General features: G+C 41.6%; 1 protein-coding gene and 2 pseudogenes across 10 annotated transcripts in view; 2 read left to right on the top strand and 1 right to left on the bottom strand.

Moving 5' to 3' along the window:
• The window catches only part of ARHGEF11 (Rho guanine nucleotide exchange factor 11), a 122,104-nt gene that overhangs the window by 11,197 nt on the left and 91,644 nt on the right, over nucleotides 1-19,263 (top strand). The window lies entirely within an intron of this gene.
• Nucleotides 1,956-3,042, bottom strand: LOC128595521 (Y-box-binding protein 1-like; annotated as a pseudogene).
• LOC128595617 (60 kDa heat shock protein, mitochondrial-like) lies at nucleotides 3,038-13,567 on the top strand (annotated as a pseudogene).

Raw genomic sequence — 19,263 nt, forward strand, 5'->3', positions numbered from 1 at the left:
GCCTTGGATAGAACCCTGAGAAGCAGCACATTTAAAGGGGAGGCAAAGGAAAAGAAGCCCATAGGAGAGACTGGCAGGGAAACGGGAGCCAAGCAGTGTGGGATCTCAGAAAGGAAGGGAGGGGTGCTCAGCAGTATCAGATGCTCCCAAGGGGTCAAGGACAAAAAGAACAGAACATGTCTGGAATTAGTAACTAGAAGGCTGTTCGTGGCCTTGATGAGTGATTTCTGGGCAGTGGTAAGGGCAGGAACCAGTTTGAACTGGATCAAAGTAAAAAGGAGATGAGGAAATGGTGATAGACTATCTAGTCAATTCTTTTATGAAGTTTGGTCAAAAAGGAGAAAAAACTATAGCTCCTGGTTCCTGTCAATAGGTCTTTATTTTTAGAAACCTAGCTCAAAGGTTATCAATCTTTAGTATATATCAGAATGAGCTAGAGAGTTTATTAAAATACAAATCACTGGGCCTTGCCCCCAAATTTCTCACTCAGTAAGTTTGGGTTGAAGTTGGGGCCTCAGAACTTTGTTTTATAATGGGTTCCCAGGTGATGCTGACACCAGTATTCTGTACTTTGAGAGCCACCCACTGCCTTATTACATCTGTGCACTTAATTAGCTCTCCCTGTGTTCTTGTAACAGAACTTTTGTTGTTGATGATCTATTCAAAGCTTATCAGTAATTCCACTTTGAATTAATTTCTTCAGTTGATTGTGAATACCCTGGGTCTAGGATTTGTAAGCTCAACACTGCACCTAGTATCTGCCACACAGTAGATGTTCCATAAATATTGATTAAATAAATTGAATTGAACTAGGTAAGCTAAATAAAGCAGAATTTCTAGGCTCCTTGTCTGAAAACCTTGCTTAGCCCTTTCTGTCCACTTCTGGCCTAGGTGCAAAGAAATCCTATTTACTAGAGCTCTTTAAAGATATGATGGGTTTATAGGATTTTTGGTAATTTCAAAATTAAAGCCCAAAAAAGTCAGAAAGTAAATGTTAGAGAAGTGTCAAAGCTTATAGTAAGTGTCAAAATCAAATATATATAATTTCAGTAACTCAGTTTTGGATTAAGTGAGAGAATAAATTTCCTAAAATGGCTTCCCACATTGATCACAGGTTCTGAATTTTCCCGTGGGCAGGATCCTTGGAATGTCACTGATTCCTCCTGGAGTTTTGTTCCAATTCATAAAATGTGGTCCTGCATTAAATGCGTTGAAAGTGTTTAATCTTTAGAACACACTCCACAGAGTGGTCTGGTGGGTTGTTCTTGCCGCAGCCCACACCACCACTGATGGCTTCTCTGTGTCAGGGGTGGGAGTAAGGATCCAAGGCTGTTCTAGGGGTTTTTTTTGTTTGTTTGTTTTCATTATTTAAGACCTTTATTAACAGGTACTTGCAGTTTGTTGACTTTTTTTTTTTTTTTTTTTTTGTAGAGACAGAGTCTCACTTTATGGCCCTCGGTAGAGTGCCATGGCATCACACAGCTCACAGCAACCTCCAACTCCTGGGCTTAAGCGATTCTCTTGCCTCAGCCTCCGGAGTAGCGGGGACTATAGGCGCCCGCCACAACGCCCAGCTATTTTTTGGTTGCAGTTCAGCCGGGGCTGGGTTTGAACCCACCACCCTCGGTATATGGGGCCGGCGCCTTACCAATTGAGCCACAGGCGCTGCCCTTGTTGACTTTTTTGAAAAAATCAAGTTGTAAACTTTTATTACAAATTAAAAATGAAGTTCTTAAAAATCTTAACCTGACCAGATATGAAACAATTTAAAACCTTTAAAGGCGTTACTGAGAAAAACCAGGCTTTTTTAAAAAAACACGTTTGTTATTACCAAAAAAGACTTCTTTCGGTAAAAATAATAAAAACCCCATGCTGCATAGATAATGCAGATACTTCTAGTTATCTGGTCCATGGGCAAAAAGCAAGCACTTAAGGTCTTCACCTCCGATCTTTTGCTCCTTTCTAATTGCTGGAATTTCATATTTGTTTCTTGTTGGATGACTAAATTGGATGATGGTAGAGATGGTAAGCCGGCATTTACTCAGCCCCACCCTGCTCAGCCTCGGGAGCGGACCAATTCTCAGCTGGTGGATCGGCTGCTTTTGTCTCTTTGCCATCTTGTGGTTTAGGGTTTTCTGGGCGTCTGCGTGGGTAATTGAAGTTGCTACGGTACCGACGTGAGGCGGCTGCTGACCTTGGGTCTCATCTCCTTGATTCTCTTTATCCTCTTCATTGCCGTCCTCTCTGGGCTGACTTTGGCGAGGAGGGCCCCTGCAAAATCGTGGTCTATAACCCCATACATATTCTGTCTTACTGGTCTACCTTGTTCTCCTGCTCCCTGGTTTGTCGGCACCCTCCATCACTTCTCCCTGCACAGGAGGGTTGGAATACTGTGGTTGACGCCCATAGGGTCTCTGCGTGTAGTAAGGTGGGAACCTTCGCCTGCCGTAGGGCCGGCGTTGTTGGGCCTGGCCTTCAGGAGCGCTGTCCATCCCTGGGCCTGGCCTTCAGGAGCACTCTCCGATCCCTCGTTCTTTTCCCCACTCTCGCTATTCTGGTAATCTGCTGGTAATTGCGTGGAGGACCCCTGCGACGTGGATAGCGCCTATAATGGTTACGGTCTGCTGCGTATTTACTGCCTTGAACTGGAATTCCACCAGGGCCTGTAACATTTGCTGCCTCCGCACCCTTTTCTCCTTCAACAACATCAAACTCCACAGTCTCTCCATCTCCTAACTGCGAAGGTACTTCCTGGGGTTATTCTTTTTTATGGCAGTCTGGTGTACAAATACATCTTCCTTGGTGTCGTTCCTGTTGATGAAACCATATCCGTTTCTCACATTGCACCATTTTACTGTTCCCAAAACCTTCGTTGCGATGACCTTCTTGTCCCCGCCGGCAGTGCGGTGATGTGAGGCCACTCGGGCCACGGCTCCCTGTGCCACTGCCTATAGTGCGGGGCTTGGTGTCAACAGCGCTAAGGGCTGGGGCGGCGGGCAGCTGCTGGGTCTCTGCCTCGCTGCTCATGGTTGCAGTGATGGTGACTGGGGCCAGCTGCGGCAGCTGCGGCTCCTCCGATGTGTGATGGTAACTAGGCCGGCTGCGGCGGTGGGGCTGGTCAGGGCTCTCTGGGGTCCGCTCTCCACTCCTGCTACCGATCGAACTCTGTTCTGGGGTTTTATTCCAGGACCTTTACTACTTCCCTGGAAATTAGGTTCAGGGACCCACAACTGGGATTTCCAAGAGTCCCCTGACCTCACTGTCTTCCTTTTCTCCTATTTTTCTTTTGCTCTGTGAGTTATTGTTTCTCACCATTTCTGGGTTCTCCAGACCAGTGGCCCTGAGTCTGAGCTGAAGATGTGGGTCAGGAGATAAGGGCAGGTACAGGACAAGGCTTGGCAATTCCTATGCCAGAGAGTTTCCTAAATACCACTTCCGGCTGTAAGATCATTTGAGTAAACAACCAGAAACCTGGAAGAAATCCTGGTTCTGTTAGCTAAGCCTAACCTAGGGCTAATAGCTGTACTTCTGCTTTAGTTCATTCCTGGAGACACGTCTTTTTTTTTTTTTAATTGCAGTTTTTAGCCAGGGCCGGGTTTGAACCTGCAACCTCCAGTATATGGGGCTGGCGCCCTACTCCTTTGAGCCACAGGCGCTGCCCAAGCATGTTATTTTTAAGATTTAAATAACTATCATAGCATGTATCAGTATTTCTTTGTTATGGTTAAATAATATTCCATTTTGTGGATGTACTACCTTTTCTTGATCTGTTTATCAGTTCATGGACTGATGTTACGTTGTTTCCACACTTGTGTACAAGTTTTTGTGTGAACATATGTTTTCATTTCTCTTAGATATATACCTAGGATAGGAATTGCTGATCAAAACTCTTGTTTAGCATTTTGAGGAATTGCCAAATTGTTTTCCAGAGTGCCTGCATCATTTTCCATTCCCACCAGCATCTGTGAGGGTCAATGCACATTGTCGTCTTTGTTTTTTTTGCAGTTTTTGGCCAGGGTTGGGTTTGAACCGGCCACCTCCAGTATATGGGGCCAGTGCCCTATTCACTGAGCCACAGGAACTGCCCCATTGTCTTTGTTTTTGATTATATCAACTTTGTGGGTGTGAAGTGGTATTTCATGGTGGTGTAATTAGTATTTCCTCAGTGACCAAAGATACTGAGCATCTTTCTATGGCTTATTGTGCTTATTGGCTGTTTGCGTCTTTGGAGAAGTGTCAATACAAATTCTTGGCTCTTTTTTATATTTGGGTTATTTGTATTTTTATTGTTGAAGAATAGACACAATTTTAAGTTAAGTCACTTATCCTCTCTTAGACTTAATTTTATCAGTTGTAAAGTGGGAGAGTTGGATTTGATCTCTGAGATCCATTCAACTCTGATATTAAATCTGGTAACTTGGTCACTCTTTTAAGGCTTTGCTCACCACTGTGTTGCAGTACAGTTTAGTTAATGAATGTGACCTTTTTTTTTTTTTTTAAGAGCCAGAGTCTCACGTTGTAGCCCTCAGTAGAATGCGGTGGAGTCACAGCAACCTCCAGCTCTTGGGCTTAGGCAATTCTCTTGCCTCAGCCTCCCAAGTAGCTGGGACTACAGGCGCCCACCACAACACCCAGCTAATTTTTTTGTTGTTGCAGTTTGGCTGGGGCCAAGTTTGAAACCACTACCTTCCGTGTATGGGGCTGGGGCCCTACTCACTGAGCCACAGGTGCTGCTCATGAATGTGACTTTTGTGTCAAATCAGTCTAGTTTCCTGTTGCTTAATCCCTCTAAGCCTGTTTTTCCCTTTGGAAAATGAGAAAAATATTATTTCTTTTATAGGATTCCTCCAAAGAGTAAATAAAAATAATGCATGTGAAGTACTTGGCAAGATACCTGATGTAGTTAAGAATTCATTAAATGTCAACTATTATTATTATATCATTACCTATGTTACAGTCTCCTGTTAGACGAGACAAGTCCCCATCTCTGGATACAACCTACCTGTCCTGATCTTGGTACCTTTGCACAGATCATTATTGTTGAAGGTATCCATGACAAACTGCCTAAATAGAGGTTTAACATAATACCATTTATTTTATTCACAGTTCTAGGGGCTGATTGGGCTGAACCAAGAATTGTTTTCAGTCGAGGTTGTGGTCATAGAGGGGCAAATCTGGGCTTCAAAGCTTCTTCATTCTTACCGGCATTGGGACAAAACAGCTGGGCCTTGAAACAGCTGGAGCTCCTCAGAGATTGCTCTTCTTCCCGCCCCCTCTCCCTTTTTTCTGGAATGAATCTACAGATTATCTTTCTACATGGTGACCTTGGAGTAGCTGACTTCTTAAAAGGTGACTCAAGGGTCCTAGAGCAAGCATCCCAAAACATTTGCAGGGTGGTGTGCCAGACTCAGGAGTCTGTTACATGAGGAAGTCACGAAGGCCTGCCAGGGTCAGCACAGAGGACACAGGCTCCACCGCTCGCTGGGGAGTGGGGAGGCTCTGTAAGAGTGTCATAGATGGGAAATATTCATGTGGTTACTTTTGGAAGATTGACTTTGCCACAATTATTTAACTCCTTTATGGTGAATTTTTGTGCTTCTCCTTCGAATACCAGCCCAAAACTATTTACTATGTGTAGTGATATGGGTTTCTTCTTTTTCCTGTATTTCTCACTATGTAATGTCCCTTTTGATTTTTGTATGACATCTATTATTTCTTGTGCTTCTGTTTTCTATAAATACTCCCATAGTATCTACAGGTGGACTCTATTATAGTCTTCATCTCCAAGTGCGGTTTCCAATGATTTAATCAGCTAGTGTTTAAATGGTTCTTTCTGGGTTAAAAGTTCTTGCAGATATTCAAACTAATCTTTAAAATGGGTCGACTCCTGCACTTTGGAGAAACCTGAGCTCTATAACCCTCTGTTCTTTCACATGTTGCTGCATTCAGACATAGAGACTGAGGCAGGGATAGGTGGGGAGAAACCAGTAATAACAGTTAACATTCATCTAGCACTTTACTGACTTCGAAAAGTGATTTATTAGCCATTCTGTTATATGAGGGCCAAACAATTCATGAACTATCCTAGACAAAGTGCTATGTATCTCATTGCTGAATGTCACTATGGTCACTTTTAAAGTACTCCCTTAGGGAAGCTATGCACTGACGCCAGCACCTAGTCCACCCTTCAAAGTAATTACCATCAGAGCTGTCATCGTACGAGGACTGACAGTTACATTTGTGAACTCATCCTAGAAAAAGTCTTTGAAGGCTGGAGTAGGCATGGTTCATGCCTTCCCCAGCGGACTACTTTGAAGGTGACCATAGTTGTGCATTTGCCTCTGCTAATGACCTGCCACTACCTCCATACTTGTGCTTATGTCATCTGGGGCTCTTCGCTAAAAGTCTGTTTTATTTCCTGTCTTGATAATCAAGTGCTTAGTGAGTTAGGTGCTGTTATAAGACTAGGATATAAACCAGGCAGAGGATAAGAATCCACTTAATATAATAATCCTTGCAGTAGTGGAGCATTTACAGGTCTCTTATTCTTCTTAGTGCTTTCCGTCTACTCTTTCATTTTATCCTCGCCATATACTTGTGGAGAAGAGCTGGGGGATGATAAAGGAGACATCTCTCCTCAGGTGACTTAGTTTCCCTTCCTTCTGTCTTTCCTTGTGCCTGGATTCCCCTAGGACACACTATTTTGAAAGCTCTTTGCAGGTTTTGGACTTGACCCATTCTGATGCAACTTAGCTTTCATTCTATAACTGGAGTGCCTTTTCTTCCTGCTAGTAATTAATAGGGGAGCCCACTCATCTGTGTGGCTGCCTAGTCTGTCACCGTTAGTCTCATGTTGAGCCTTATATATGCAAGCTACAGAGAAGAAAATAAATTGTCTAGGGCAGAAAGATTACCAACCCAGAGTCTAGGAACCAGCAGGTACAGGAAGTCAGGGACGGATGGCGAGGAGGGAAGGATGAGGTAAGTAGCTGGCAGCACGAATCCTACAGGAACATGAAGTCTTTTTTCACTGCCAGACTTGTGTCCCATCTCATTTCATCTACTGTCATCTCAGTCAGCGTCAACCCCTGCCCTGTGTTTTGTGTGCTCATTTATTGCATATGCTTTGAGGTGATGGAAACAAGTCCCTGCCTTTAGGGAATGTAAAGGCTTGTTGGCTAGTCACCTGAAAAAGACTCAAGAACCTAAGGCAATACTGTGCTTCCCTTGAAGGGCAGAGTGAAGGCACCTCAGCCCATACCTGGAGTACTTGTGTCCTATCAGTTGGGTGGGGCCAAGGGGTCTGGTCTTAGTTTCAAGTCATTTGCCAATAATTGATTTCAGCAAGGAATGTTCATCAGTCCAAAGTGGATATGCTACACTGTGTTAGAGGTTATGGGGATTTCATATTGATAAGCAGACTCAGGTAGTCCCCAGGCTACAAACAAGATAGGCTCTATAGCTTTGTTCTTCAGCTGAATTTGTATGTAAGTTGGAGTTTACTTATTACCTGTAAAAGCCTCCATTTGTAAGTGCGAGTTGTACATGAGTCAGATATTTTTATCAGAAACTTGCTTGTCATTAATATCCTTATATGTGCTCAAAAAAGAAAAGAAAAGGAATAGTCACTAAGGATGCCGGAGGACTGACGTATCTAACACACTTTCAAAGGTTTTCTCTGGTATTAAGAATAGATGAGGGGTTCAAGAGTAAAGAAGAAAGAATTATGGGTGGCGCCCGTGGCTCAAGGAATAGGGCGCCAGTCCCATATGCCGGAGGTGGCGAGTTCAAACCCAGCCCTGGCCAAAAAACCAAAAAAAAAAAAAAAAAAAAAGAAGAAGAAAGAATTATTCAGCTATTGTAGTAATTTAGGCAAGAGATGATAGGCATAATTTCTGAGTTAAAAATTCGTATTCTGACTCTGGCACAGATGCAAACTTCATAAACTACAGAATAAGATAGGTGTCTGTGGGGTTTTGTTTCCTTCCCTAATGCATTTTATCTTTAATATGTCTATATTGGTCAAAGATGAAAAGGTGATTATTATAAATATGTACCCTAAAATCAGGAGGTAAATACAGTAGTATATTAACATGTAAAATACATGGCAAGCTGGGCTCCTCCCATACCTGCAGACAGGTATTCTGAGGATTAGTGAATTGGCTGATTTAATTGCTACTTCATCTAACCTTCATGGCTTCATGATTCACAGCCATTTATTTTGTAGCATAATAATCCCTTGAATGTGTGCAACACTTAGCAATTTTATACTTTGAATATTTTTACATACATTCTTGTAACAGCTTTATTGAGATATGATTCATATGCCTTAAGATTCACCCTTAAGGTTGTACAGTCATCACCACTGCCTAATTCCAGATCTTTTTCTCACCCTAAAAAGAAACCTCTTGGGCTCATTAGAGGTCATGTCCCTTTCCCTCCTCCTCATAGCCCCAGGCAAGCATTAGTCTACTTTCTGTCTCTATGGATTTGTCTGTTTGGGGCATTTCATGTAAATGGAATCCTACGAAGTGTGGCCTTTAGTGTCTGCCTTCTTTCACTTAGTCCATTTTTAAGGTTCAAAGTGTTGTAGCATGTATCAGTACTTAATTATTTTATTACCAGTTAATGTTATATTATGTGGTTATATCACCTTTTGCTTATCCATTATCAGTTTGTGGACATTTGTTGTCTCTATTTTTTGGCTATTATGGACAGTGCTGCTATGAACATTCATGTGTAAGTTTGGTGTGGACATATGTTTTCATTTCTCTTTGGTATATATCTAAGAAGGGAATTACTGGATCATAGGATAGCTCTCTGTTTAGCATTTTGAGGAACTATGAAACTGTTTTCCGAAGTGGTTCCACCATTACATTTCTTTTTTTTTTTTTTTTTTAGACAGTCTCACTATGTCGCCCTTGGTAGAGAGCTGTGGTGTCACAGCTCAAAGCAACCTCAAACTCTCTTGGGCTTAAGCGATTCTCTTGCCTCAGCCTCCCAAGTAGCTGGGACTCCAGGCAGCCGCCACAATGCCTGGCTATTTTTTTTATTGTTGCAGTTGTCATTGTTGTTTAGCTGGCCCAGGCTAGGTTCGAACCTACCAGCCTCAGTGCATGTGGCTGGTGCTGTAACTGTTGTGCTACGGGCCCTGAGCCTGTAGTGGGTTTTGAAATCAGGAAATGTGAGTTCTCCAACTTTGAGTTTTTCTCAAGATTCTTTAGCTATTCTGGGTCACTTATGTTTACATATGAATTTTAGGATCAGCTTGACAATTTCTATGAAAAAAGCCAGCAGGGATTTTGTTAGGGGTGGCATTGAATCTGTAGATCAATTTGTGAAGTATTACCATCTCAATGTTATTAAACCTTCTAAACCACAAACATGAATGTCTTTCGATTTACTTGGATCTTTACTTTCTTTCAGTGATGAGTTTTACGCAGTGGCTCACACCTGTTATCTCAGCACTCTGGGAGGCTAAAGCGGGTGGATCACCTGAGCTCAAGAGTTCGAGACCAGCCTGAGCTAGAGCTAGACCTCGTCTCAAAAAATAGCAGGGCGGGCAACACCTGTGGCTCAGCGGGTAGGGTGCCAGCCCCATATACCAAGGGTGGTGGGTTCAAACCTGGCCAGGCCAAACTGCAAACAAAAGAAAAAAATAGCTCGGAAGGCTGAGGCAAGAGAATTGCCTAAGCCCAGGAGTTGGAGGTTGCTGTGAGCTGTGATGCCGCAGCACTCTACCAAGGGTGATAAAGTGAGACTCTGTCTCTAAAAAAAAGCTGGACATTGTGGTAGGCTTTTGGAGTCCCCGCTACTTGGAAGGCTGAGGCAAGAGAATTGCTTGAGCCCAGGAGTTTGAGATTACTGTGAGCTCTAATGACACAGCACTCTTCCTAGTCTCAAAAAAAAAAAAAGGGCGGCGCCTGTGGCTCAGTCGGTAAGGCGCCAGCCCCATATACCGAGGGTAGCGGGTTCAAACCCGGCCCTGGCCAAACTGCAACCAAAAAAATATCTGGGCGTTGTGGCGGGCGCCTTACTCGGGAGGCTGAGGCAAGAGAATCGCCTAAGCCCAGGAGTTGGAGGTTGCTGTGAGCTGTGTGAGGCCACAGCACCCTACCGACGGCCATAAAGTGAGACTCTTGTCTCTACAAAAAAAAAAAAAAGACTAAGACTCTGTCTCAAAAAAAAAAAGACTAAGACTCTGTCTCCAAAAAAAAAAAACTATGGTTTTTAGTTTTTCATTGTACAAGTCTTCTACTTATTTCGTCAAATTTATTCCTAGGTATTTTATTCCCTATTGCTTTCATAAATGGAATTCTTTTCTTAGTTTCATTCACATTTTTCACTGACAATGTATAGAAATTGATTTCTGTATATTGATCTTGTAGCTTGCTACCTTTCTGAACTTGTTTATTAGGTCCAAAAGGTTTTTTTGGTATGGATTCCTTAGGTTTTCTATATGCAAAATCATGTCATGATGTAAATAGAAATAAGTTTTTCTTCCTCCTTACTAATCTGGTTGGCCTTTGTTTCTTGTTTAACTTTCCTGGCTACAACCTCTAGTACAGTGTTAAATAGAAGGGGTGAGAGTGGTCATCCTTATTTTATTCCTGATCTTAGAAGGAAAGCATTCAATTTTTCACCATTTAAGTGTGATGTCAGCTTTGGGTTTTTTATTTTTTTTTTATTTATTTTTTTTTTTTAGCTTTGGGTTTTTTATATATGATCTTCATTAAATAGAAGAAGAAATCTTCTAACATTCCTAGTTTCTTGAGTGTTTTTATTATAAAGCGGTGTTCGATTTTTTGCATCTATTTGTTCCTTTTGCATCTGTTGAGATGATCCAGAATGCAAGACTTTTGAATTTAGTCTAACTTACTTTCCACTGCTTGACTTTGCCCGTCTTTTTAGTTAATTTAATTTATTTGGACTGTTTCCTTTTTTGAAACACCATCATTACTGTCTTGGATTGAAAATTCCTAGAGGGTGGTCTCCTTAATGTTCTGATCACATGGCCACACTGTTAGGACTTAATGTTGAATGCATTTTAGATGTTAATGAAATTTATATTCTTAGTGGATATTAATTTGATTTTAAATGTTTTTAAATGTATTCTGATCATTGTCTCTTGTGAACGAGGAGCATTACAGGGAAAGAACGTATGTGTGATTCTGCTTTCTTTTTTGGTGCTCAGTGTTTGCTGCGCCCAAATAAATATTTGATAAAGCCTTTAGGATTGGAAGGATATATCTTTATAGTTCCCACCTGCAAGTATCTAAGGACAGGATATTTTGCTGGCCAGGCATTTATCTGGCCTGAAATCCTGGTGTCCTTCTGAACAACTCTCTTGAACATGGACCATGGAACATTTACCTTTCCCACCTGTCTCTCTCCCTCCTTCCTACATAGCGAATGGCTTGTCCTCATTGCTGAGAATTTACTTAGAGTCTCAGCATTAAATCTTTTGCTTTCTCTACCTTTTCTGATGTATGCAAAAGCAGGCAATTACACAGATACTTTTAGATGTCCAGAAAAGCTCTTTGGGGCAGCCTACAACAGTGGGTGGGGAGCACAAGGGCAAATATTTATCTGTTAAGTATGTAATATTGGTGAGTATATCTGAAGGCTTTTGAATTTGCAGCATATACATGTAATTCAGTTGCTTTATTGATATCAGCATTGTAATTTATCCTTGTCATCTGTGAACTCCTTGGCTCCGGCTCTAGTATAAAATAGAAGAAAAGCTCTCACTCGCCGCCAACAACCTGCCACGCTGCATGCACGCCCTGCCACCGCCCTGCAGAAGTGCTTCGATTACCCACAGTTCTTCACCAGATAAGACCAGTGTCCAGGGCACTGGCTCCCCATCTCACTCGGGCTTATGCCAAAGATGTAAAATTTGGTGCAGATGCCCGAGCCTTAATGCTTCAAGGTGTAGACCTTTTAGCCGATGCTGTAGCTGTTACAATGGGGCCAATGGGAAGAACAGTGATTATTGAACAGAGTTGGGAAGTCCCAAAGTAACAAAAGATGGTGTGACTGTTGCAAAGTCAATTGACTTAAAGGATAAATATAAAAATATTGGCACTAAACTTGTTCAAGATGTTGCCAGTAACACAAATGAAGAGGCTGGGGATGGTACACTGTGTTGGCACTGTCCATTGCCAAGGAAGGCTTTGAAGAGATTAGCAAAGGTGCTAATCCAGTGGAAATCAGGAGAGGTGTGATGTTAGCTGTAGATGCTGTCATTGCTGAACTGAAGAAGCAGTCTAAACCTGTGACAACTCCTGAAGAAATTGCTCAGGTTGCTACGATTTCTGCAAATGGAAACGAAGAAATTGGCAGCATCATTTCTGATGCAATGAGAAAGGTTGGAAGAAAAGGTGTCGTCACAGTAAAGGATGGAAAAACACTGAATGATGAATTAGAAATTATTGAAGGCATGAAGTTTGATCGAGGGTATATTTCTCCATACTTTATTAACACATCAAAAGGTCAGAAATGTGAATTCCAGGATGCCTATGTTCTGTTGAAGAAGGCATTGTTCTTGGAGAGGGTTGTGCTCTGCTTCAGTGCATTCCAGCCTTGGACTCATTAACTCCAGTTAATGAAGATCAATAAGAGAGTGCAGGGAAAACCCTTGAAGAAATTGGTCTGGGTGAGTATTTTATCAGGAGGACCCTCCAGGCAATTGAAGCAGCTTCAAAAATACACTACTGGGACCTGATCAAACTAAAAAGCTTCTGCACAGCCAAGAACACAGTAAGTAAAGCAACCAAACAGCCCTCAGAATGGGAGAAGATATTTGCAGGTTATGTCTCCAACAAAGGTTTAATAACCAGAATCCACAGAGAACTCAAACATATAAGCAAGAAAAGAACAAGTGATCCCATCACAGGCTGGGCAAGGGATTTGAAGAGAAACTTCTCTGAAGAAGACAGGCGCACAGCATACAGACACATAAAAAAAATGCTCATCATCTTTAATCATCAGAGAAATGCAAATCAAAACTACTTTGAGATATCATCTAACTCCAGTAAGATTAGCCCATATCACAAAATCCCAAGACCAGAGATGTTGGCGTGGATGTGGAGAAAAGGGTACACTTCTACACTGCTGGTGGGAATGCAAATTAATACATTCCTTTTGGAAAGATGTTTGGAGAACACTTAGAGATCTAAAAATAGATCTGCCATTCAATCCTGTAATTCCTCTACTAGGCATATACTCAGAAGACCACAAATCACATTATAATAAAGATATTTGTACCAGAATATTTATTGCAACCCAATTCACAATTATTAAGTCATGGAAAAAGCCCAAGTGCCCATCGATCCACGAATGGATTAATAAATTGTGGTATATGTACACCATGGAATATTATGCAGCCTTAAAGAAAGATGTAGACTTTACCTCTTTCATGTTTACATGGATGGAGCTGGAATATATTCTTTTCAGTAAAGTATCTCAAGAATGGAAGATAAAGTATCCAATGTACTCAGCCCTACTATGAAACTAATTTATGGCTTTCACATGAAAGCTATAACCCAGTTATAACCTAAGAATATGGGGGAGAGGGAGGGGAGGGAGGGGGATGATAGGCAGACGGAGGTTGATTGGTGGGATTACACCTGCGGTGCATCTTACAAAGGTACATGTAAAACTTAGTAAATGTAGAATATACATGTCTTAAGTCAGTAAGAAAATGCCAGGAAGGCTATGTTAACCAGTGTGATGAAAATGTGTCAAACGGTCTACAGTGTATGGTGCCCCATGATTACATTAATGTACACAGCTATGATTTAATAATAAAAAAATAAAAAGATAAAAAATAGAAGAAAATAACAGTTCATTTTAACATTAGTAAAAACTTGACATCCCTAAAAATATGTTTGCTGCAAAACAAAACCACCTGTTATATTACAAAGGCAGATGAAAATGGACTTTTCCAAAAGTATCTGTTTTTGTTGATTGTGTTACGTCTCTCATTAATTTGAACATTTGGAACTTGCCTATGAGTTAATTGAGTCAATAATTATTTGTATGTACAAAAAAATAAAATGCAAGAGCATACATACATATTACAATTTTCCTTCATTTAAAATTCAGAAGCCATTGCCTCATTCTATGATCTAGCAATTCTGTGACCAGGATGATGACCAGTGTCTTGGGACAGACTTACATTACGAGTCAAAAGAGTGCATGCCTACCTCTCTAACTGAGGAAGACAGTGTTTAGTTTCTAATATGGTCTCTGACTAACTTTTTTCTGTAATGCTCTTTTTTTCTTTTAATAGCTTTTTAAAGATTTATTTGATGTAAAATAAATGTCCACATGGATAGTATATAATTTGATGTGTTTTGACATTTGTGTATATCTGTGACACTATCCCTGCAATCAAGATAAAGAACATACCCAGCACCCAGCATTCCTAAAAGTTTCCTATGGACTCTTTGTAATCCTCCCCCTCTTCTGCCACATCCCCAGGCAACTACTTACTCCTTTTCTGTTACAATAGATTAGTTCGTGTTTTCTGTAATTCTGTGTAAATGGAACCATCATACACTGTATATTCGTTTGTCTGACTCTTTCACTCAACACAGTTATTTTGAGATACCCATGTTGTGTGTATCAGTGTATTCTTTTTCTTTTTTTTTTTTTTTTTTTGGCCGGGGCTGGGTTTGAACCCGCCACCTCCGGCATATGGGACCGGCGTCCTACTCCTTGAGCTACAGGCGCCGCCCCAGTGTATTCTTTTTCATTGCTGGGTAGTATCCATTTTATGGATAATTTGAGTACCTATCACCTACTGTGGACGTTTGAGCTACTACAAATCTGCTATGAACATTCTTGATCAGGTTTTTGTACAGACGTGTGTTTTTATTTTTTGGGTGTAAATCTTAGGAGAAGACTGGCTCGGTCATATGGCAGGAGTGTTTTTAATGTCATAAGAAGTTGCCAAATTGTTTTCCAAAGTGGTTTTACAATTTACATTCCCGTTAGCAGTGTGTGAGAGTTCCATTTGCTCTGTATCCTGGTCAATTCTTGATAGGGTCAGTCTTTTTAATTATAACCTTGTTAGAATGTGCATAGTAATAAGGATTCTCTCTCACTGGTTCCTTAAAAATAAAAAGAAAGGAGACTATTAAATCCTTCTATTCATTTCTTTTTTTATTCAGTGAACATTTAGTATCTACTGTTTGTTAGTCGCTGGTGACTAATAGAAGAGACAGATACATAAACAAGTAATTATAATTTAACGAGTATAATAAGCACCATGGTGATTGATACAGAGTGCGCTGGGAACTTAGAGATAGGACTGTTCAGAATCAGGGGATGAGATGATCTCTGGAGGCTCATATGCGTGCCTGAAAGGTTAGTGGAGACTACTTGGAGACCACTGATAGCGAAGTGTCTTAACTAAGCTGTCCAGAGAAGTTCCACATCTTCCCTATCTTGATTGCCCGTACTTTATTATTATGGAGAGTCTGAAAGAAATACATGTTTATCAATAGTTATTTTTTTCTCCTTTTTTCTTTTTAAACCTGACATGGTAGGGCAGCAGCCTTTTCCTCTACCTTAAATCTCACTGATCGAAAGCCAGAACAGTGGCAGGAACATTTGACACCATACGAGTAATAATATTAAATTATGCTGCTGTGCTTGTAAGAACCCTTTAAGTTGGGTACCATTTTCCCCATTTTGTCAGCATTCTGTTTTGGTTTTTAGAAAGCATTTTAGCACATACCCTCCTTTTTTTTTTTTTTGTTTTCCTGATAGCTAGGTATTAGCACTTCTCCCACTATATACAATTTGATGGGAAACACGCTTTGATTTTGTAGCCCCAGCATATTTTCCAGAACCTGGCTAGCGGAAGGGATATTAATGTGTATGTGTTGTTGTAATCGCTCCATAGCCAAGTTGTCATGCTTCAGGTTCCTCTAAATAATAAAGGATTATTCCCATTTTACAGATGAGGGAATTTCTCTAGGCCCCCAGAGAGTAAATGATAATACCTGTTGGGGGCAGGTAGCGAATTCAGTACTTCATTGGTTTATAAAGTGATATAATTTAGGAAACATTAATCTAGACCAGCACTTTCTGTTTTAGAGGTGAGGAATCTTGCTTGCTATCATAGAGAAAGATGGTTTTAAAAATAATACTCTTAGAAGTAGCTGCTTTTGTTGGTTGTTTACTGTGTGTTGTGGGTAAATTACCTGTGACAGGTGCTGTGGGTGCATTACCTTGTTCAGTCCTCACCGTGGGCACCTGGACTGAAGGTCTTATTTGTGAGTGGCAGGGTGGTCATGGCTTCTGATTAGCGTATTTATTTACTACTGTTCTTCCTTTATTGTTTTATTGTTAACTGAAACTGAGAGATAAGCACTCTCCTAATTTGTTTCTAAGACCTCCGTAGTTATCACCTCAGTCTTCCCATCACCTCTTTTGAGCAGGAACCTTTCCTTTTCTTCAGCTGAAAATTCTCAAAGAGTGGAGACCAATATGGCAAAGTAACCGGCACACCGTGGGAATTCAATAAATGTTTTTGACTGAGTGAGTGAGAAGCATGCGCATTGGGCAGCTCACCGAGAGTCTGGCAGCTGGTGTTCCCATTCCCATGTAGAAATGGTAAGAGGCACCAACCAGCTGAGGGCTGTGGTGTGTGTAGTGAGGCCTCCAGGAACCTCTCTGTCAGCAGACGTATGCTGCACCTTACCGAGGGCCAGGAGCACACAGGTGGCAATAGGCCTTTGGGCAGCAAAGATGAATTAGATTGTCCCTGTCTCAAGTATCCCCTCAGACTATTAAATAACCACCATACAAGAGGAATGCAGTGATGAAAATGAGTCCCTAACATCATGAGTTAGGGACCCAGGGAAAAGGCAACTCCCCCAGCCAGGGGAGGAGACTAGACTTGCTGTTTTTTTTTAATAAATACTTAGTGCTTGTTATATATCAGACAGGATTCTAAGCACTTTACTTCTTTAATCTTCATAAGAACCAGTGGTACTATTAGCATCCCCATGTTATAGCAGAGTATGAGACATAGAAATTTAAGTACCTTACTCGAGGCCACCCAGCTGATAAGTAGTGGAACTAAGACTCAAACCCAGGCAATCTACACTGTTAATCACTATACCATGCAGTCTCTTAGAATTCCTAAAGAAGAGAAAAATTAAATACAGACATTTGTACCAAATTGAGAGGAGTTATTGTTTAACTGGTTATGTGGCCAGAGAAAAGTAAGAGTGGAGATTGATTGCCACCATATCTGCCTTGGGTGAGAGAGAGAAAATACAGGAGCAGGACTAGGGGGGCTAAGTGAGTTTGAGCATTTATAGGTCACAGTGTCTCTCAGAAAGTTTGTATGAGTTGGAACCCTGAAAGATACTAAGGGCTGAGACAGGATTTGAAAGGTAGCAGCATTATGAGTTGGTTAAAACCAGAGTAGGCCTTGTTCCCTAAGAAGGGACTGTAGGATAAGAGTAACAAGCCCTTGGGCGGCGCCTGTGGCTCAAGGACTAGGGCGCTGGTCCCATATGCCGGAGGTGGCGGGTTCAAACCCAGCCCCGGCAAAAAAAAAAAAAAAAAAAAAAAAAAAGAGTAACAAGCCCAGAAGTGAGAGGAGTCAACATGGTTGGATGCATAGAGAGGTCCACTAAGCTGAGATCCAGAAAATAAAATTCTTTGAAATCCTCAATTGAGGGGTTACTGGTGATCTTACTAAAAACGGTCTCACTAGAGTTCTAGAGACAGAAGCCATATTGCAGTGGCTTAAGGAGTAAGCAGGAGGTGAAAAATTGGAGACAGTAGACGTAGACTACTGTTTCCAGAGCCTGGATGAGAAGAGGAGAGAAGAGATTGATTGGTAATAGCTAGAGGGGCTTGCTGGATAAAGGAAATGTTTTTTCCTCAAGCTAAGAGAGATTTGGGTAAATTTATGGACTGAGGAGGTAAAGCCCATAGAATTGGGGAATCTTGGGATTTTTGGAGAAGAGGGCTACTTATGGAGGAAGCAGAGGGTAATGGGGTTAGGGACATGAATGGGATTTGACTTTGAACTGGAGGACAAAGCTGAGTGTGAGTGTGGAGTGAGAAGTTTGTAGATAGAGGTAGGAAGATGGAAAAAAAAATAAAAACTCAGTTATTTTTGTGAGGTAAGAGGCAAGACAATGTAATGCAGTGGTTCTCAACCTTCCTAATGCTGCGGCCCTTTAAGCGACCCACAGGTTGAGAGCTGCTGATCTAATGATAGAGGGCAGGTTTTAAATGTGGAAACAGGAAGTTGGGGAGAGCTGTATGGTTTTGGAGTGGTGATAGAAGGCTGTGGAAAAGAGAATCAGGACTAAAGAAACTGACTGCAGGCACTAAAGGCCTGACCAGGGCTGGAGACCCCGAGTCTGAATGTAGAGTGGGGTGACTTTTCCCTAGCTGAGCTGAGTGCAGCTAACTGGAGGTTAAAGCAAAGCCTGCAGATGGGAGCTTTGGCACGGTCCTAGTCTGTTGCACAGATTTGATGGGTGGGTTGAGGGTCCAAAGGAATTAGGGCTGCTGCCTCAGGTGATCAACTGTGGAACTCAGGCTAGAAGGAAAAGAAGCCAAGAGGTGGATAATGCCTGGGAGGACATAGAAAGGTCTGGTGATGTCTATAGAAAGAGTAAATCTGAGATTGAATATGTGAGTGAGGGGAAATTGGAGTCTGTGTTTTTGAAGGTGGGAGTATTCTGAGCAATTTCAGGATCCAAAGTGTAGTTCTGGGAATAAACATCAGAGGTGAGATAGGGGTGAAAATCATGGGAATTAAGAGAAAAAAAAGAAAATCTGTTCAAGGAATTCAAAGTGGGCAGTAAGGGAAACACAAATAAAATCGTACAGAATGAGCAGTGCTATAAAAGAGGAAGGGAGAGTGCTGGGTAAGGTGGGAGCCCAGAGGGCATGAGCAGTGTGCTGGGGGGTGGCAGAGGAATGCTTCACCAAGAGGCATTAATATGTTTGATCCAAGACTTGAGGAATGAGCTGGGCTTTGTCAGGCATCTAAGGAATGATGGGACATGGCTGTTCTGCTTACAACAGGATGTGGAAAACCAGAACAACTTTGCCTTTGAAAGAAACCCATCCACCAGAGAAGGTTCTTGGTGTATATGGGATTGGTGTGGAAGGTACATGTTGTTGGGGGCAAACACAAGGACAGGTGATGGAAGGGAAATGGACTTCAGCCTTGCAAATAAACTAGGTTTCTGTAGGCAGGGAAACAGTGGCTAG

Source organism: Nycticebus coucang, chromosome 10, assembly GCF_027406575.1.
Source record: "Nycticebus coucang isolate mNycCou1 chromosome 10, mNycCou1.pri, whole genome shotgun sequence".
NCBI classification, from domain to species: Eukaryota; Metazoa; Chordata; class Mammalia; order Primates; family Lorisidae; genus Nycticebus; species Nycticebus coucang.